The sequence below is a fragment of the Neofelis nebulosa genome, chromosome 4, assembly GCF_028018385.1.
Source record: "Neofelis nebulosa isolate mNeoNeb1 chromosome 4, mNeoNeb1.pri, whole genome shotgun sequence".
Classification (NCBI taxonomy): Eukaryota; Metazoa; Chordata; class Mammalia; order Carnivora; family Felidae; genus Neofelis; species Neofelis nebulosa.
The window spans coordinates 22,611,886-22,633,436 of NC_080785.1; the positions used below are offsets into that span (position 1 = coordinate 22,611,886).

The 21,551-nt window shown below is 44.2% G+C and overlaps 1 long non-coding RNA gene across 1 annotated transcript in view; it reads left to right on the plus strand.

The window, feature by feature from the left end:
- Positions 1–267: 267 nt before the first annotated feature.
- The window catches only part of LOC131510958 (uncharacterized), a 31,633-nt gene continuing 10,349 nt past the window's right edge, over positions 268–21,551 (plus strand). Inside the window, exons 1-3 of the long non-coding RNA XR_009261265.1 lie at positions 268–6,042; positions 6,773–6,891; positions 12,408–21,308. This is a non-coding gene — a long non-coding RNA (uncharacterized LOC131510958). The remainder of the gene's footprint in view (positions 6,043–6,772; positions 6,892–12,407; positions 21,309–21,551) is intronic.

Consider the following 21,551-nt stretch of genomic DNA (forward strand, 5'->3'; position numbering starts at 1 on the left):
TCCGTTTTGGAGTATCTGTTTAATATTTTACCCATTTTTTTTAGTTTTTGAGGGGGTCATTTTATATTGTATTGTGTGTCTTACTATTATAGATTGGTAAGAGATTTTATATATATATAAAATCTGGAGAGATATATATGGATATTATATACATATACGTATATGTATATGTATATGTATATGTATATGTATATGTATATGTATATGTATATGTATATATATCAGAAAACTGTGATGCAAATATATTCCAGTCTGTGGCTTACCTTTCATTGTCTTAAAAATGTCTTAAGGGGGGCGCCTGGGTGGCTCAGTTGGTTAAGCGTCCGACTTCGGCTCAGGTCATGATCTCGCGGTCTGTGAGTTCAAGCCCCGCATCAGGCTCTGGGCTGACAGCTCAGAGCCTGGAGCCTGTTTCGGATTCTGTGTCTCCCTCTCTCTCTGACCCTCCCCTGCTCATGCTCTGTCTCTCTCTGTCTCAAAAATAAATAAGTGTTAAAAAAAAAAAAGTCATTGTCAAATCAAATGTCATATTTAAAAAAAAATGTCTTAAGGTAGAAGTGAAGGTTCCTTTTTTTGCACGTTTCTCGAGTTGTTCCAGTACGATCTATTGAAAAGACTTTCCTTTCCCCATTGAATTGCTTTGGCGCCTTTGTTGCAAATCCGTTGTCCATATATGTGTTGGTCTTTTCAAAGGAACCTGAAGAATGTTTGCATAGACCACGTGTGACATGCACTTAAGTCTAGGAAATGAGTTCACATTGGCCAACTGTAATAAGCCTGAAGTGGCTGACTGCCTTAAACTTCTATATCATGGAACATTTGTGTTAAAGGTCACTGACAGACACATATGGGGGGCGCTTTTTGCTTGCTAACCCAGCTGAGACTTCCAGAAGTCCCAGTGTTCCCACACTAAATATAAGGCTCTTATCTTCAAAGAGAAAATACCATCAAGTCTGTGAGACCCAGCCTCAGCCTGCAGGCAACTTCGCAGAGAACTAAATAGTAATTTTTCTTATTTGAAAACTGGATATGCATGAATTTAACATAAGTGATTTGGAACTCATTATAGTTAAGTGTGGGTCCGACTGAAAAAATATTACTCTTAGGAAGGAGATTTTTCATAATGTAAAGAAGCTTGTGAATAAAAATTTGTTCTAATAACTTGTGCACATTGTGTGCAGAAACAGATTTGCTGACTTTAAACGAGTGTTGCCTATGAGTAGAATCTCTACCTGGAAAGGTTTTTGTAAACAGTTTTACATAGTATTTTTACTTGAATATAGTAAAAAAACCATTTTATTTTAAAAGATGCCTTAATTTGAAAACCAAAGGATGAATAGAGGAAACATACCAAAGTTACCCAGGTAGAATAAATGGTGATAGTCTCTTTTTTGATACCTTGATTTTTAGAATCTTAGCATTCGTGTTTTCATGGTATGGCACTGGAGCTCAGCGCTTGAGCACATGACTGACGCTGGCCTGTCTGGGTTGGGCCACCAGCTCTCCTAGTCATCACAGGCAACGGACTTAAGCCTCTGTGTCTCCCCCTAAAACTTGGAGAATAAGAGTGTCTGAAGGAAGTTCAGACTTAGAGCTGAGCAGGCTCATAGTGAACCCTATGTAACTTTTGGCCAGTCGTAACATATTACTTTCATGATAAAAACATATGCAAAAAGGAAATTTTTTTAGAAAGAAAAAGCTATAAAGCAAAAGTAAATGGTCCGGACACCTCGCTGTTCATAGTAGACTTCCCAGTTGGTTGTGTTGGTCAGATTTTACTGTTAATTCCCATTCTCCCCCAGAAGGGGGTAGAACTAAGGGATTTTCTTTGGAGCTCCTTGGGAGATGTTTGCCCTCGAAATACAAGAGGCACTCCATGCTAATTGCTAGACTTACTCTTGTCTCCGTAAAAAGATTTTCCAAGGAAAGCTATTCTTTCAAGCTCATGTCTTCCTCTCCTCCTGCTTTGCTCAGTTAACTCAAGTATAACACATCCACTCACTTGAAATACCACTTTTGCTAGTCCTGTGTTTGGACTTGCACAGCCGTGCTCAGCTCCTGGCCCCTGTTTTTGCTTTCTCCAGCAATTTCCCGGTCAGAGCGGGAACTAGAGCCGAGTCTCGGAAAAGTGGCCGCGATGGGCCTTTTTGCCTGCTCGTCTTCCAAACAGGACGTTGGAAGGGGGGAGGTGTCTGACCCTCACTGTAATCCTGTGGGCACACGTAGCAGGGTTGATGATACCCGGCAGCAAGATCCAGCTGGGGCTAAACGTGAAGGTTGCCAACGCACTGTTGATGATGTAATTCCAGGTGAGATACGATGTTTTTGTCACACGTGCAAACCAGGTTTGCCCATAGAAGGAAGTGTGAGCCTTCTCCACATGGTCACAGGATGGCCATCATAGTTCATGTGAAGCATTTGTCTTTGTTGTGCACATATGGTTAAGGCTTGAGGAAAACTGATACTATTACAGCTGACTTACCTGATCTTATGATATTGGAGATGAGACTTCTCATGAGGTCTGCTCAGTGCAGTCCAGTTCTTGTTTATGTTCTCGGTGATTTTTGGTAAAGGCTACAGGTGCATAGAATCCTTGCCTGTGGCTCTCCTGAGCTGACATTCTGCAAGGTGACTTTTCCTCCCTGCTGTCCCCGCCCATCTCGTCCCCCAGCAGCTCCCGCAAGCACTTGTTGGCTCCCTCCTCCACCTCACTTCCTTCTGCAGCCGCTCCTGCGTCACAGGCGAGCTCACTTGGTTGGGTTCTCGCCCTGTCAACAAGCTTCGTCCGCACCTGCCTCGCCTCTGGTTGCAGCGGAAGAGGAGTCTTTCCTTATGCCCACATCTCCAGATCGCAGCCCCAGCTTCCCGCACCTTCTCAGAGACGTTCTCTCTGACCTGATACCTGCCATTCACTTTTTCCTATGCACATTTAAACCTACACACGTCTCGGGGCGCCTGGGTGGCTCAGTCGGTTGAGCGTCCAACTTCGGCTCAGGTCATGATCTCGAGGTTTGTGAGTTCGAGCCCCGCGTCGGGCTCTGTGCTGACAGCTCAGAGCCTGGAGCCTGCTTCGGATTCTGTGTCTCCGTCTCTCTCTGCCCCTTTCCTGCTCACACTCTGTCTCTCTCTCAAAAATAAACATGAAAAAAAAATTTAAACCTACGCATCTCACTAAACGCACTCGGGCGCGCACACACACACACACACAGGACTTCAGTATTGCCTTGCTTTTTGGCTCCCTCTCTGTTTACTTGTCCTGCTAGGGCCAAACTTCTTGGAAGAATTGCCTCTATTGCTGCCTCCTCTTTCTCTCACTCCCGCCCCCTCCTCCGGGTGCTCCAGGTTGGCTCTCGTATCTGTGACCAAACTGGTACTGCTCCAGCCAGAGCTGGAGGCGGCCTCCCTGTCCTGCTGTTGCCACGTGGACCAGATACGTTTGGATTCTCACCTTCCAGGACCTCACGACAGTGACGGTGTTTGGTGTCCTGTCCTCTTTGGCCTCCAGGACCCTGCCTTGCCCCTTCAGCTTGTTCTCCCTGTTGCCTTCGTTCTTTCCAGCTGTCTCTAAGCTCCATGCTTTGTGTTCAGATGCTAATGGGACATTTCCGCTTTGATATCTTGCTGGCATCTCCTATCCAACAGGTTCCAAACGGATCCAAGTTACCCAGGCTTGAAACCTGCGGCTTCCTGACCCTTCTCTCTCCTCCCCTTCCAAATCCACAAAGAAACTGAGTCTGGTCAAGTTCTTGAATCCGTCCGCTTTGTCTGCAGTGTGTCCTTCCTGTTTTTCATCACCTTTGACCACAGTTCTTGCCTTTGCACCTGTCTCCCTGCGATTGGTATTCTCTCCCAATCCGCTCTGCATTTCGGCGTCTTCCTGACTGCATCCAGAGTGAGGCCTCTAAAAAGCATCTGTGTTGTGTCACTTCGTTCCCTGAATTCTTACCCGTTTCTGTGATCTCTTCTCGCCAAACTGACTGGGGCCTCTGCGAGGCTTGCATCCTCACCCCGTGCATAGAGAAGTCATCAAATCACTTAGGATTTACGCAGAGACGGAGAACAGAGCTACTTTCCCCTCCACACGGCAGAATTTCATGGAAACCCTCACTGGACGTCAGTCCCTCCACCCTCCAGAATTCCTGATTGCTCCCAGCCCTCCACCCTTCCCCCACTCACCTGTCTGTGCTTCCCAGCCCCGGCCTCCCCCTACCCGTAGTTCTCCTGCCGTTTCCCCACTTCTCTTTTGGTACTCCAAGCAGCTCTGCCCTTTGCTGAACGTTCTGATCTGAGTTGCATCCCTGTCTTAGATTGGGTTCTAATTAATTGGTTCATGGACAGTGCCTAAAACTGCGTGACTCACAGTAGTGATCAGTCACACTTGCCCCAGTGATAATAATAACATTTGCTATTGACAGTATTACTTCCGACAGGTTTCCAGACCTGTAGACCAGATGGGAGCCCCCTTTGGGTGTGCCAGTAGCGCCTTGTGCCTCCATTAAATCATAACAGCCAGTTCTCTGAGGGAAGGGTGACGACACCCCGCTCGCCATCCAGCGCCTAGCCCAGTGCCTGGTGTGGAGTGCACAGTGTGGACTATGGACGCCATAAATACTTCTTGAACGGATGTAATAAAATGATTCACAGAAAGAACATTCCAGTTCTGTTCTTATCTTTAATAAGGCACTCTTTAAAAAATAAGACTTAACGAACGAAATGTAAGTGCGTTCTGGGAGTTTGTCATTAAATCCCGTGTTACTGAGTGAGCCTGGGCAAACTTTCTGGGTGTCTGTGTCCCCTGAACAGCTTTACCTAAGGGCCTTTGTCCAGCTCCAAAACTCTTCAGGTCTGCAACTGGAGTTCTCAGTAAGGATGGAGTACATTTCTAGGACCCAGAGTTTCCTGTGTTCCTTCCCGTTAGCTGATGAGAAGACGTCATTGTGTTGCTTGGGCTTGCAGGTTCTTTCCTAGTTGTGGGGAATTTTTCAAGCTGGCTGTAATGAGAGGGTCTCAAAAAACCACAGAGAGGTCTGGTATGTTCTCTTCAAGTGAAACACGACGTCCCTTCTTATTTTCAGTTTTGATCTTCTGTGTTACAGAGCTGACTTCTGTAATTATCCCTGAAGAATCTAGTATTAGAAATAAGGTCTAGTTTATTTCAATACCTGCGCCTTTGACATCCTTTAAACTCTCTTTCATCGCCAAATCAGAAGCCTTCTTCAGGACTTCTGATTCTAACGATTTTGGTTCTTTCAAGTATATATATGTATAATTAACTGTAAACTATGCACAGCATAAAATGCAGTCTTCACATTTGTAAGTGCGCAGGTCCGGGGCATCAAGTACATTCACATTGTTGAACAGCTGTCAGCATCATCTCTCTCCAGAACCCTTTGGTCTTGCGAGACTGAAACTCCACACCCATTAAGCGCTAACCCCTCTTTTCCCCTCCCCCAGCCCCTGGCAACCACTATTCTGCTTTCTGTCTGTGGACTGACTACTGTAGGTACCTCATTTCAGTGGAGTCACACAGTCCTTGTCCTCTTGCCACTGGCTTATTCCACTTCGCGTAGTATCCTCAAGGTTCAACCTTATTGCAGGAGGTGTCAGAGTTGCCTTACTGTCTAGGGCTGAATAATATTCCATCGCGTTTATAGACCACATTTTGTTTATCCATTCATTCGCTGGTGGGCACTTGGGTTGCTTCCAGCTTTTGGCTGTTAGGAGTAATGCTGCTGTGAACATAGATACGCATGTGTCTCTTCGAGACCCTTCGAATTATTTTGGATAATGACTTTTTGAACCTTCTGTCTTGATGCTTCTGTTGTTTTCATGAACTCCTGCCCTTCCTCTTTTGGCCACTAAACTACCCCTCTCCCATCAGCTTTCTTCACTATTTTCCTAATAATGTCCTGCTGTTGGGATGGATCCTCATGCTTCAAGATGACCCTCACAGAACCACTGCATGGAGAAACACTGACGTCTGAGAAGTAGGATTTGTTCGCACCTCCGACACTCCCATCGATTCCTGCTGTTTTCTGAAAGGTGTGCCACTGCTTCTTAAAGTGAAAAAAAAAAAAAATCCCTTAGTCATGGGGCAGATTTTTGTGACTGTAGGCCTTCTGTATTTTGAAATTTAACTGTTAATAGTAGTATCTTCTTGATATATCAATCTTTTTTTTTTAATATGAAATGTATTGTCAGATTGGTTTCCATACAACACCCAGTGCTCATCCCAAAAGGTGCCCTCCTCAATACCCGTTACCCACCCTCCCCTCCCTCCCACCCCCCATCAACCCTCAGTTTGTTCTCAGTTTTTAAGAGTCTCTTATGCTTTGGCTCTCTCCCACTCTAACCTCTTTTTTTTTTTCTTCCCCTCCCCCATAGACTTCTGTTAAGTTTCTCAGGATCATCCACATAAGATGAAAACATATGGTATCCGTCTTTCTCTGTATGACTTACTTCACTTAACATAACATTCTCCAGTTCCATCCACGTTGCTACAAAAGGCCATATTGCATTCTTTCTCGTTGCCAAGTAGTATTCCATTGTGTATATAAACCACAATTTCTTTATCCATTCGTCAGTTGATGGACATTTAGGCTCTTTCCATAATCTGACTATTGTTGAGAGCGCTGCTATAAACATTGGGGTACAAGTGCCCCTGTGCATCAGCACTCCTGTATCCCTTGGGTAAATTCCTAGCAGTGCTATTGCTGGGTCATAGGGTAGGTCTATTTTTAATTTTCTGAGGAACCTCCACACTGTTTTCCAGAGCGGCTGCACCAGTTTGCATTCCCACCAACAGGGCAAGAGGGTTCCCGTTTCTCCACATCCTCTCCGGCATCTGTAGTCTCTTGATTTATTCATTTTGGCCCCTCTGACTGGCGTGAGGTAATATCTGAGTGTGGTTTTGATTTGTATTTTCCTGATGAGGAGCAACGTTGAGCATCTTTTCATGTGATATATCGGTCTTATAATTGTGATATTGACATTTATTTATTGTCATGGAAACAATATATGACAAGGGTAGAAAACATGTAAGATACAGAAAAAAAAATCACACACGGAAGCACTGCTGAAAGGTGACCATTATTAACATCATGTTGCATATTCTTCTTGTCTTTTTAATGTGAATTTTTGCATATTTAAGATCCTACTGTTTTGTATTTCTTTTTTGCACGTAATAATAAGGTATAAGCATTCTTTTGTTAAGAAGGTCTTTGTAAATAATTACGTCATGTGACTGAAAATATTTATAGGGTGCTGACTAGCTTACATAGCATTTTTCCAGTTATAAAAAGCAGATTTCCTTTAGAAAATGTCATATATAAATATCTTAGTATTATAAAGAAGTCACAAAAAATCTAAATTGTCTGCCCCTTCTTAATCTTTTAAAATTATTCCCTTCTAGTGTCTTTCTGAGATCAGCTTTTGCATACCCCGTTCGTCCGTGCTTCCTTCTCTCTCCGCTTCCCTTTCTTACTGAACAATATTGATGCCATCTTCATACACAAGTTTAATTTCCTTTTAAAATTTGTTTCAGCGTTTATTTCTGAGAGACAGAGAGAAACAAAGCATGAGCAGGGGAGGGGCAGAGAGCGAGGGAGACCCGGAATCCGAAGCAGGCTCCGGGCTCCGAGCTGTCGGCCCCGAGCCCGACGCGGGGCTCGAACCCACGAACCGTGAGATCATGACCTGAGCTGAAGTTGGAAGGTTAACCGACTGAGCCACCCAGGTGCCCCCATGCACAATTTTATATCCAGCAGTTTCATCCAACATTATATCCTGTTATTTCCAATGTCATTAAGTACTCTCCATTAAACACATGAATTTACCTACTGAGTCAGATGCTCCCCTCCATGTTTAATAGCAATTTTAGGTTATTGTAAGTATGTCCTTGTACAGTTACCTTCCTGTGTATCTGTGATTGTTTCTTGAGGTGGTATTTATAGAGCTGTTCTGAGTCAGAACAGTTTTAAGGCTTTATAAAAAGATACTGCTGGTTTCCTGAAAGGATGCTCTCACCTCACTCTGCCAGCTTAACTCTTTGTTGTCCATCTTTGTGAATTTGGTGGTTGTTTGCCAGTGAAATCCAACCCTGTTTCATGTTAATTGGCCATTTATATTTTGGAGTGAATTGTCTGTTAATAACTTTTACCTTATACATTTATAAACGATATGAGGTTTATTGCCCTGTTGCAACTATTTTGTTTTTTTCTTTACCTTTCACTTCAGTTGCTTTTGGACTTACAGGTCATACATGTTCACATAAATGTGTTTACATAAACATTTTAATGTAGTCAGATGCATTTCCTATTATATTGCCTTCTGTTACTTTTTTCGTTACTTCTTTTCCTATCTCTGATTCAGAAATGTCTAATTGTATCCTTTTCCCCCTTCCTACATTTAACTCTTTAATCTCCACAGAATTAATTTTGGTGAAGGTTGTAAAGTAGGAGCTCATATTAGTTGTCCTAGAATATCCTCTTACTCCCATGTATGTCCAAAATCCCAGCGAAGCTGCAACGTGCACCAAAACATGTGCTTTTACTTCAGTGTCTCGATCTTCCCACTGGACAAGAGGAGGAGGCTCTGATGTATACCTGTGAAGGGAGGAGCCAGGAAGAGGGCCTGGGACCAGCTCTCAGAGCTCTACCCCCAGTCCAGAACTTGCCCTGTCTCTGTCCAGCTCAGGAAGGTACTCTGCACACACTGCCGGAGGACCGAGATAACAGTGACAAGGGTCAGGGGGCCCGTGAGTTAGGGACTGAGTGGCCCGGGGTGAGCCCCTCTCAGTCTTGACCCTGCTTCAGTTATTCACAACTACGATAAGCAACCAGGACTGTGCTCGTTGGAGACTTTACCTGAACCTCCAACTGTGGATGGAAGGCAGCACGTGGTGAAGAAGAGCCCTAACCTAGGAAAGCCAGAAAGCTTGGGTCCTGTTTCAGCTGTCAGTCAACGGTGCAACCTAGGAAAGTCTCTGAACTTCTCTAATTTCCTGACTTACAGAATTACGGAGCTGAGATGTATGTTCTCTGAGGTGTCTTCTCAGTAAATTACGGTCTAGGCAAGTGGCGGAGCTAGATGGTGCTATGAATCTGTTGGGGGATCCTTCTTGAGAACTAATTCATCCTTCCTTAATTCAGCCAACCAGTGTGATACCTGAGATTAGGATCGTTTAACAATGTCATTTAGTACTCTACCTTGGAGAATTTGTGCTTTTTACCTTTCCTAACTTTTCCTTAATCTACCTCAAGCTTCCCTGCTGAAAGAAAGACATCTGTTTTTCCTAACAATTTCTTCTTTTCCCCAGCCACATCTTGTGTTTAAGAATTAAAGAAAGATGACCTAGTTATCAAGTGCCCAGAACTGATTCCTGTCACTGACCTTGCCCTACCACTTGCCCGAAGTCGTGACACACATTTTTCTAAAAAGCTGAAATAAAAATGGGAAAACCATTTTGAAAACTGTGAAGCATTAATGAGGTGATAAAAGTAATAAATAAAAGTGATAAAAGACACAAATACCTGCTCTCAACCATGTTAATTGCTTACTATTGGTATTCATAAATCATTTATTAACATATCAGTAACTGAAATTGCATTGAGAAACAACCAACCACAGGCCAAACCTTTGGAAGTTCACGTACCTTTATATTAACATACGTTATTTTAGAGAAGTAGCACAGAGAATATGTCTTAAGTAGCTCTTGTATAATAGAGTCATCTGTCAGTCGGTCCATTGTAGTCAGATGTGTTTTAACACACATCTCCCACTTTTTGATTTCCAGAGCAAGTGAACGTGGTCTGATACGTGTGGCATAACTTATTTAACAGATAAGGGTAATTCAGATTCTATCTAACAGTGATCTTTTACTAGTTTCGATGCTGCAGATGAAAATTTCAGTGCACTGGCATTTTCCTCTGGAGGATGTTATTTGCTGTACTACAACACAGGGACCACTTGAAGTCTGTAGAACTTGGGCGGAGACTGGATGAATCTAAACAGCTTTCTCCTTTGTGCTCCAGGAACACAGAACACTATATGTTAATAAGTATATTATTTCTTTAATGTATTCTTTATGTGTTTATACACAGCTGCAGCTGATGTTTTGTTCGATTACAATTCTGTATTGCCTGATCTTCAGATAACATGGAAAAATAGCCTTTAAAGTAAACCTTGAATGGATGTGATCTTCACAGAAAACCTTTCCTTTATTAATTAAACTTTCACTTCTCACTGTGCATTGCTTTGATCTCATAGTTTTAAAAATGTCCTGAGGCCTTGTTTTCAAGGCTTAGCAAACAGATTATTACTTCTCAAAAGCCATACTATATTCATGGCTCAATGAATCCTAAAGACAGTATTTTTAAAACCCTCTTAAGCTTATTTTTCTTATGTGCTCGTCTACTGCATAATTTTCGTTGCTATGGGTCACATGATCCTTCCCGTCTGTAACACAGGCACTTAAAATTTTTACTTCCTGATTGAGCCATCAAGATTACGTAAAATGTAAATCGGTCTAAATACCCCAAAGCAGGAATTTTAAGGAAAAGATGTTTTCTTCTTCTGTTTCTTTATTGACGCCTAAAAAATCAGAGTGAGCGTGTGCCTGCCTATCTGTACTTGGAAATAAGAGACGGTTAGGGATTTTTTTGTGTGTCCCGTCCCCTTTCACATTGAATCAGACTTTGCTTTCATTATAAAAATAATGTAGCAACTAGATAGACCGTGGGAGTGGTGTAGTTGCAGGGCTGAAATCAAAATGGTTCCCATTACTGAGAGAGCTGTTCATTTACTTATGACTTCTTTCATGATCTGAGTGAAGGTACAGCATCTCTCCGAAGGTAACGATCTGATGCTTCAGAATTGTAAATGGCCATTTAGTCTTGCTGCTGCCTGATAGAAGTGAAAGTAATTTCCAGAAGGCTGGACGACACTTGTTTTATCATGGATCTTAAAATCCTTCACATTTTCTCAGAGCAGCTTTGAAGTTGTCATAGTAACAGCATGACATTTGAAGAGTCTTTTAAGTAGTTCTTTAGCTAGAGTTAATTAATTTTATTAACTCTGGATGTTTTTCTTCTTACTTCTCTCTGACAAACAGGGGCCGTAATTGCTCAAATATGTATTTCATGTTCTTTATTTCTTGGTGACTACAATTTGAGAACTTGGTGTTTTGCTAAGCTGTTTCAGGAGAAGAACGAGAATGTCACCGATTGACTTCAGAAAGGTTAAACTTGGGGTTTTAGTTACTCGTCTGTAAAATTGCACTACCACGATAGGACCGGAACTTGGTTTTATTTAAAGAGGTGGATTATGGGAGATGTCCCCCCCAAATTTAATGGTGATTTGCTCCAGGGATTATAGCTATCCTTTGGTTTGATTTGGATGTATTTAAAATAAGAATTGAAGAACACAGAAGGGGGAACGTGTCCGACTTACAGGAGAAAATTATTTCTTTAAAAATGCAACACTCAGGTACATCACCAAAAGCATATTCCGCAAAAGAAAAAAAAAATGGAATAATCTGACTTTGTCAGAATTAAAAATGTAATACTACTCTTTGGAACTCTAAAATCTGCTAAAATAAATGATCCTCTAGGAAAGTTTGTGAGAACCTTCTACCGGGAGAAAGTAGGTCGGGATCTTCTGTTTGTAAAGCTCCATGGCAGAAATTCTTGCCATTATGGTGATTGGTGAGAAAGGGTCAGGTGGAGGGTCAGAAGAAATACTGATCCATACTAGGTCTGGAAGCTGGAACTTTAAAAAGTATCAGGTGATCGGTGCTTTTGTTTTCTTGTAAAAGTGACCAGAGAGGTGAATACAGAAGGTATCCTGTGAGCTCTGGGGGTTTAATGCTGAGGCCGGTATCCTTCCTGTCCTGGGGAGTATTTGTTCAGGCAGGGGCAACTGAAGACCATGGGGACAGCAGCGTGTGCCCCCGACAGCAGTAAAGGTGCTAATGCACATCCAGTGATGTCAGGAGTTACGAGCCAGTGGTTTCAAAACACTGCAGTAAACAGGGTCAAAGTGTCCCGGTTTTGCTGGAAGAAGGTTTGTTTTTATGAGCTGGACAGTACGTGGATGAAGTAATTTTTCAAAACAAACCAAATTTATATGCTTTTTGTTTGTTTGTTTTACTTTGTGGGTTTAAAAAAATTAACCAGATGAGGTTTAGTAAGGGTTACATTTTTAAACAAAATTAAACTTTTTCCCTTTTTTTTTTTTTTAAAAAAAAAAACGGTTTTCTATGGTTTTCACAGAGGAAATGAAAATACCTCCAATCTAGGATTTTTCAACGGAGTTTTAGAGAGCAAGCTATGAGCCAGTGTGCAGCAACCGCCAATCACAATCACTAGTAAAATATTCCTTGTAATTTTGTACCTTCTGCTCTTCTTTAGACAGGCATTTAAGTACCAGAAAGTTAATGGCACAGAATACTGCTGACTGCGTGGTTCTCGTCTTAATGCGTTTTCCAACCTTGAACCTGAGAATACCAGAGGCTGGGGACTCTGGACACTCATCTGCGCAGTTTTCTGCCGGTGGCCTGGTTCCTGAGGTAACAAGTGGGTGTCCCGGGCGTGTGTGTGTGTTAACAACAGCAGTGATGCCACGTGGTGCCCAGAGGTCGCCGCGATCTGTCCTGGGGGTTCCTGGTCCTCGGGGCTTCTGAGATGAACTGTGAACTTGGGGTATCCTGAGAAGTACAGGCGTTTTGGAGCGTGCCACAGCAAATCTGGACGTCGGCATAAACACAGCTCTCAAAGTGAAAGCAGGGGCCTCCAGGAAGGAATTACCCTCATCTCATTCCCGACCTGCTTACTGTGCTGGAAAACAAAGTAAGTTTTGTTTGTTTCTTTGTTAGTCAGTCGCTGCTACATGTTTTCTCTTGCTAACATTGTATTAGACACTCCATATCTGGCAAATGCCAAGTTTTTCCCCCCTCATTGGGAAGTAGGATATGAAGTTTGTTAAATAGCTACTTGCTTCTTTAATCTTTTCTGTCTCTCTTCCTATATCTAGCGTGCTGGCTTCCTTGTTGGAGATCGTATGAGATTGAAATTTATTATCAATGAGAAAACAAAAAGTTCTTTTTTTCTTCTTCTTCTTTTTTAAACAATCCAAGAACCTTGCTGTTAATTAAAGGACAATGACACAGGCAAAACTTTTTTTACGTGGTGCAGCCAGCAGCATATCTAGCAAACGAGCCCCGGTTCACTGTCCTTATTTCCATTGGGAAGCAGAAAGGGTGCCTGTACGAGACTTATGTGAAAATAGAGCGTCCCCGCTGTGGGAACGGCAGACACTGGCTGGGAGTGGTGCCTGAACAAGAGGCCGTAACTTAAAAACCTGTTGGGAAATGGGAAGGAACTGAAGGATACGAATTATTTAGTGATGTTGGGGGGAAAAAAAAAACGCCACAAACAGACAGACCTTCTATAAGAATGGGATAAAATGTATAAAGACCTAAACTTGTCAAGGAAACTGATGTTTTCCTTCAAGTTAGAAAGATTCATGTTTTGTAGGTTTATAGAAGATGTGTGGCTTTCAGAAAATAAGAGGCATCACCACCTGTGCAGATTTTAGGACACCAGCCTAATTCTGACACTTGACCCCTGTCTTCCATTTGTGTTTGTTTGTGTTTTATCTGATCCTAGCTCCAGAGCTGTGGCATGGCTCAGTAAATTAATACAAAGCTCTATGGTTTTGAAAATGCAAAACAAATGGAAATGCAGAGTAGTTTATGATTTGTAATTAGATTATCCTTCCTCATAAAATGGACTGTTGTGACCGTAGAGTTTTCTGGACTTTTCTCAACTCCCAACGGTAACACTTTAAAGGTAGAAGGAGGCGTTGTAACTACGGGGTGGCATTGGAAGAGCAGAAATCAGGAATCTTCCTTCTAAATCTAGTATGGAGTACTGAGTGAATTTCAAGTTAGGGCTTCTGTGCCGTGGGAATTCACGTTTTATCTCAACGTGGTGGTGGTAGGACGTGGGGTGTCTGTTTTTCATTTAAAACCCTCCAGGCTCCTTTTATGAATGTCTGTGGATTATTCAGCAAACTTCCTTTAAGCACCTTTTTGCAGCGTACTGTACTCAGAGCTGCAGTTTGTCACAATTAAACCTACCGAGATTTGGTCTGTCGGTTAAAGATCCAGAACAGTTTGAAGCCAGGGTGAATGAGCAGAGCATTCCCCTCGGAACGGTTTGTTAGAGATGGTGCCACATGAGCTGGGCTGTCCGCTTCTGAGCTGCCCTCCTAATTAAAGGGGAAGGTGCCTGCCATCTGTCTGCTTTCATTCAGGGCAGTAGGGGGCCTGGGGTGGAAGGAAGCCACCCCCCTTTATTTTTTCTCCCACTCTTTTTTACAGTCCTCTTTCTCCCTAGTCAGTGACCCAGAAGGTCATTGACGATCTGTCTATCTCAGACTGAACAGTAACATAAGCATGCGAGGCACTTGCAAAAAAAAAAAAAAAAAAGTTTATAACGTGTGCTTATCCATTTAGAATTCTGCTTGAATTATGTCTGGGAGTGTTGTAGTTTCTATGTTCGTGTCTTTGCTCCTGCTGACTGAGGGCACTACTGGCAGAAAAGTAGGGGTCTTTCGTTGTACTGGTTTTGCTTTTTGTGTGAAAACATTGTTGGCCCCTCACTGGGCATAATCAGAAGATGGCAACATCGTAACTGTGCGGCGGGGACATGCCGAGATACCGTCCTGAACAAAATCAGGGCTACCTGTTGACTGTGCTGTGCACGCGTCCTCACAAGGGAGGTTGTGGCCAGGAGTGGTAACACGTGTCTGTGTTACTGAGCGGTGTGCTGAGGCTCACTGGGCCAATCATTGAAATAATCCATGGTATTTATCCTTTAGTTAGGCAATAAGCCTTTTAGCCCCTTTCTCATGAGAATAGATCCTTGGAGAACTTGGTTTGGGGTCGTGGCTTTTAATCGTTTTTGAAATGTAGGGTGCTCTAACTAAATGATTGAGCTTTCTTGCCTCAGTTTCCACCTGGAAGAAATCTGTGCTGCTTTCAGAAACATTTAAGAGAATATGAAATAAAATTTTGTCTTTGATAAAAACTCTATTATCACTGAAAATTTCTAAAATCTGCGGTGGTTTTTCTTTTCTGTCCTTATGTACTTGAGCCAAGTGTCAACCATCATTTAAAAAGATCCAGTCCTTGGGGCGCCTGGGTGGCTCAGTCGGTGAAGCGGCCGACTTCGGCTCAGGTCGCGATCTCACGGTTCGTGAGTTCGAGCCCCGCGTCGGGCTCTGTGCTGAGAGCTCAGAGCCCGGAGCCTGTTTCAGATTCTGTGTCTCCCTCTCTCTCTCTGCCCCTCCCCTGTTCACGCTCTGTCTCTCTCTGTCTCAAAAATAAATAAATGTTAAAAAAAAAAAAAGTTTAAGAAGATTCAGTCCTGACACACTGTATTGAGCTACCCAGGCAGTAGATTTGGACTTTCCAGAATATACTGGGTTTTGGAACTTTCTGTGACCAGGAACCGTGGTGTCTCTTAAGCCCTCCATGTTTGGAAAGCCCAAATGTGAGAGTCATGTCTGTAATTTTATTTAAAGGTTTGTTTGGTTTTTTTTTTTCCAATTTGTCATCAACTTATAATGAGCTTCCTCGTCGATGTGCTTATGTTGTTCAATCTGGGAAGAGCAGCATGTAGGTTCTGGAGACAATGACGTCAGTCTGCATGATTGGATGATGATGAAAAGTAGATCGTTTCCCAGGCACTGACGGGTGCACAGTGCCGAATAGGCAGGTCTTTTCATCTTTTTTATGTAACAATTTTAGATACCCAGCAAGGTACTTCGCTAACTGTCGTCTCTAAGGTGTGGTTTAAAGCTAATTTGGTTTTACTCATCTTGTATTTACTTCGGGGGATCTAAGTAAACAATTTAAATGAATCACATCTAGAAAGCGTTCCTTCAAAGTAACGCAATTAATATTTTAACGCACGTAGCAAAAGACACACAGACATGCAAATGAATGTTGCCTCCTTAAGTACCGTGTCAGCTAGGAAGAAGTTAAGCCGCTACTTAACTGCAGCCATGTCATGTTGTCTTTGCCAGAGACACACGTAGAACTTGCTGTTTGCTGGTGCCTTGAGAGCCTTCCATCCTTTTTTATTGCCCACTGTGGTAGAAATTCTCTGTCCTTTGAGGGACAGGAAGGAGACAGTAATCAGGTCTGATGAACAGACTTACGATCACATTACCGACTGGTGTCACTGGTTCATGTAAACGTTTACGGAGGCACCTACTACATTCCAGCCATGAGGACTGCAGATTCAGAAATGGACGTGCCATGGACCTGGCCCTCCAGGAAGACACAGCTCAGTGGGGTAAATGATGTCTAAGGAGGTAACGCTACATACCGACAAGGACTGTGACAGAGGCACATGTGGTGTTGCGAGGGCCCAGAGATGGGGTTAAAATCAAACTTGTTGGAAAAATGAGAGTTGTGCACGTGATTTATAAAGGGCATTACATAATAGCATTTGGGAAATGAAAGCCCTGGGAGCTGGGGGGAGGGGGGACCTTTTCTATTTTAAGGATGAGGAGCTTGGAATTCATTTCTGCAGTAAATTCTCAGCCGTTTGAAAGCCTTTTGAGAAAAGGTGTTTTGTTCTGTAAATAAACATACTTCTTTTTCACCAGAAGAAATTGTGGCTATATAAAAGGGGGGAGGTCTAAAATTTTGGGGGGGCATTGTGAGAATACTTCTGTCATTCTCCAAAGGAGACTATTTTGAAGAATGGTTTTTGTTTACATATTAAAATCAGGTACTTCTGAAATACTCAAGATACCAAAGCATGACATGCCATGGTTATTGCTGAGATTAGCTGTATAGCTTGTGGGAGACATGAAACTTATGGCATCTCTAAGTATAACTTGGAAAAGAAAAGGCTTCTTCATGTCCTCTCTCATGTTTCCTGCCCTAGAGACAGAATTTCTGTCCTGTAGCCAATAGTAGATCTTCCTGTGGATAAGTTCATTTAACAGTTACTTGTGGAGTGTCCCTCAATGCCAGGTACGGTTCTAGGAGCCGATCAGAAGCTGAGCTGATTAGCTATAGACCCTGGATGCTGGTGCTACTCAGAAGGACTCTGCAGGGTTGTACGTGCAGCCGCCATTTCCTGGGTGTGTTTTCTGAGCATGGCAGTGTGGGCGTGGCCACGATGCTATCCTTGTAGAACTTGGAGTAAGATTCCGTGCACAGGTGACAGAACGAATGCAGAGCAAGAGGTGAATGTATTAATACAGAGAGCTAACGAAACATACCACGTGTTTGCAGAAAAGAAAGCTTGTCTGTGACCAGGATGATCACGAAATCATTTATGGATTAAGGAGCATTTGAGCTGGACATTGAAAGAAGAGTCAGGGAGCATGTTCCAGTCCAAGGAAAGCCAAGCAAAGGCCTAGAGAGGGATGGGAAATTCCAGTGTACCGAGCAGGCAGTAACTGATTTCGTTGTTGCTGGGCAACCATGTGTGCAAAAGTGACTAATGAGAGGATAAGGCCGCCAAGGTCCCTTGAGGCCAGATCCGGGTGGACCATGTATGTCCAACAACTAAATGCTTTAAACTTGATCCTGAGCCATCGGGGAGCAGTGGAAGTGTCCGGTCAGGAGAGTGACAGTGGGATCTCTCCTGGAGGAAGCCTTGTCTGATGTCAGTGTGGGGGGTGGTTGGCCAGTGAGAGAATCCAAGCGGAAGGCATGTGAGCTGCTGAGACACAGTCCAGGCCAGAGGGGAAGAGGGCCCAGATGCGGGGGGATGACTGGAATGGAGAAAACTAGACAGGTTAAAGAGGTGGGCTTTAGGAACTGCCTGGATAACAGAGATTAGCTGGTGGGGAGGTGAGAGCAAAAATAACTCCAGATTTTAGAACCAGGCTCTGTTTATTACTTCTTGGCCATTCGCCAGGCATTTCACATAGATCAGTTCATTCAGGTGTATCCTAATTCTATAAGGTTGGTATTTTTGTCCATATTGCAGAGATGTAGAAAACCAAGGCTCAGAGAAAGATTTGTCTAAAGTTGTCCAGAGCTGATAGGATATTGAACAGGGCATTGCAGGTGTTCCTGATTTCCATGCCTGTGTTCTCTCTACTGGGCTTGGAAGAGAGCAGGCGTGAGAGAAAAGGTGATCTCTCGTTGTTTTGCACATATTCAGTGTAGATGCTGGTGAGATGTCCGTCAGGTGACTGGAGACACAGAACCGAATCTCTAGGACAAAGTCAGGAGGACCAGAGCTTAAGAGCCAACTGCATGTTTATTTAGCAAATACTTGTCGAGTGTCCTTTGGACCAGTGCTGCATGGCAGGAGTACACTGGAAAGCAAACAGGCCATAGTCTTGATTCACAGAACCGCAGGCCAGGGAGTGAGACGCCACCCTGTGGGTTGAGTATAATGCAGGGGGAAGTGCAGATTTGCCACGGGAAGAGCCGCTGAGGGGAAGCTAAGCACGTCTGGAGACACAGAAGGTCTCGGAAGAGGTTGTAGTGCTTAACATGACTCTCGATGATGAGTGCCAAGATAAAGTGGAAAAAGGCCTATTCGAGGCAGGGGACCTAGAATGTACTAGACCCACAGGCAAGAGAGAGACACAGTACGTCTGAGGAACTGGACATGGTATGCCTGGAACGAGGGAGGAGTAAACCAGATAAGTTAGAGAGGTGGGCGGCAGCTAGGTTAGGAAATGCCCCAGAAGAACAAAGGTCAGCATGCAAGTTTCTGAAGGCAGTCGTGTTGTTGCTGGTACCTGCTGGGGGGGGGGGGGGGGGGGGCGGGGGTCAGATTTGGGGCTTAGAATTGTTAGGTTTGGTTACCCTGAGTAACCAGTGGCCTAAGTAATTGGTGAATACAGTAATGGAGAGCTCAAGGACACGAGGTTGCGGCCGAGAGTGGGATGTCCAGATTTATTATTGCTCAAGTGCAGCCGTTGGAGGGATGATGAGAGAAGAAGGTCATGAGAGCGGGTGGGTGAAGCGGAGGGCAGAGGCCGGCTGTGGGAGGTGAGGGGGTTGAGGAACTAAGAGACTCCGTCCTGTGCTGGATGTGGGGTTCACGTGGAGGTGGGGTTCACGGAGGTTGTCGGCCCGACTTGGAGCAGAGAAGGTCAGCGTGAAGGTTGGCTGAGGAGGCGTGGAGGCCGGGCACTGAGGTGGGCCCTGAAAACGTGATTTCCGCAGATCATGTGACGGCGTTAGTGAACGAAGACGAGCAAGGGCACAAAGACAGAGTGAGTAGGACCCGGGGCCAGGGGTGGGAGGAGATCAGGAAGGTGTTTTCAAAGAGGAAAACAGGGAAGTTCAGAGTCCCGAAGGCCAGAGGAGGTCCATGCCAAAGAAGGAGGCGTTGAGCAGCAGCCACTAACTCAGGGCTCAGGAGGAAAGGACTGGCGAGGGATCCTCCGGCCGGCGAGCGCAGAGCGTTCGTTGACTCAAGGAGTGTAAGGGAATCCCCAAGTACAGGCAGCGAGTATAACCCCCACTTGCAACACATTTTTGGTTGGAAGAAAAGAAGAAGAGGCATATGGTAGCTTGAGGAATAAATCTACTGTAGCAACAATGAGTCTTGTTACTTTGTTATTTCTTTGACAGTCTTCTAGGATTCTCCACTGTGTGTCCTGTTGCTGGTCAAACTGTTTACCCTTTCCATGCTTCGTTTGTCAGACGAGTACCTGCCTCATGGGGCTGTCGTAAGGAGTAAATAAATGGGTTGTAAAGCGCTGCCTTGGACACAGTAAGTGATACACAAATGAAGGTGAAAGAAAGCAAAGAAGGAAGCAGATACCTACGTTACAATAATTGATCATATGTATTATATGTAACATGTAACATGCACACATGCGCCCTCGCATTTTAGGCACTTACCCCTGAGTCTTCACGATAATTCTGTAATGTGAGTGAAACAGAGGCCCTGAGAGTTGCAGGGAACTTATTCCAGGGCGTGCTGCTGACGAGCGGTCATCCCGGGAGACAGGGCCCCGTCTCCCGACTCGGGAGTCGGTGGCCCTCGCACTGAGCCAGGCTGCGTCCTTGGGCTGTTGCAGGAAGAGCGCTGGACCTGCAGCTTCACAGAAGCAGCTGAGGGCAGCTCTTCTGGGTGTGGTGTGCACTGTGCTCTCCACACAGCCCCCGCCCCGTTGGTGTCACCCCTCTGTGCTGCGTACTCGGCTGGTACCGGCGCTGAGTTTGCAACCCTTGTTCCAAAGGCTTGGTCCCCTGTGACTGGAGTGCCTTCCTTCTCCTGACTCATCCTGCCGTGCAGATGACTTCGTCTTCTGCATCTCCTTTACAGGGTTTCTTCAGACTTAGAATTCACCTCTAAAGAAGGGGGTGCCTCGTCAGAATTTCTTGCCTCTAGTCTCATCTCAGAGTGAAATTGCTGTGCGTTCTAGAGAATTTTCCCACCGGAAGGAACCGTCTGAACATCATCTCTTTTGCAAGGATGGTGTGATGGTCAGTCTTACGTGTCAGCTTTAGCTAGGTCACGGTACCCAGCTATCTGGTGAAACCCCAGTGTGCGTGTCACGGTGCAGATAGACGTCATTTAGTTTTAGATGAGGTTGAACATTGAAGGCAGTAAACTCTGAGTAAAGCAAATGATCCCGTATAATTACCCTCATCCAGTTGTGACAGCCTTAGAGAAAAAGATTGGTCCCCCTGCCCCCACCGCCACCAAGGAAGAGGGAATTCTGTCTCCAGACAGCCCTCCACTCCAGCTGGACTGCAGCACAGCTCTTCTCTGGGTCACCATCCTGAGTGTGGGTTTGCCAACCCCCATAATCGCCTGAGCCAGTTCCTTAAAATAAATCTCTCCGTCATTCTCCATCTCTCTCTGCACCATACGTGCACACTGAGACAGACAGACACACACACACACACACACACACACACACACACACACACGTGCGCACATCCTATTTGTTTCTCTGGAGAACCTTTATTATAGATAGGAAAATACAGAAATTGAAATTGCTTAGCTGCTGTTGATAGTAGCAAAAAGCTGCATCAGCTCTCTCGGCATTCTTGGTGTACATGTGTGTGCATGTGTATATACATACGTTGTATACATACATGTACATATATATATATACACACACACACACATACACTTTTATTTATGATTTGTTGTATAGATGGGAAAGTGAATTGTAGAAAGGATGTGGGGTACTCAGTGTGATGCATAAACTTGATGGGAGAGTTAAAGAAAGAACTTGATTTCCTCTGGTGTGTTTCAGTTGTTGTCTTGCTATTTGGCTCTCATGGTTTTTTTGTTTTTGTTTTTTGTTTTTTTTTTAAATCATTTTTAAAAAAAATTTTTTTTTTTAACATTTATTTATTTTTGAGACAGAGAGAGACAGAGCATGAACGGGGGAGGGTCAGAGAGAGAGGGAGACACAGAATCTGAAACGGGCTCCAGGCTCTGAGCCATCAGCCCAGAGCCTGACGCGGGGCTCGAACTCACATACCGCGAGATCATGACCTGAGCCGAAGTCGGACGCTTAACCGACTGAGCCACCCA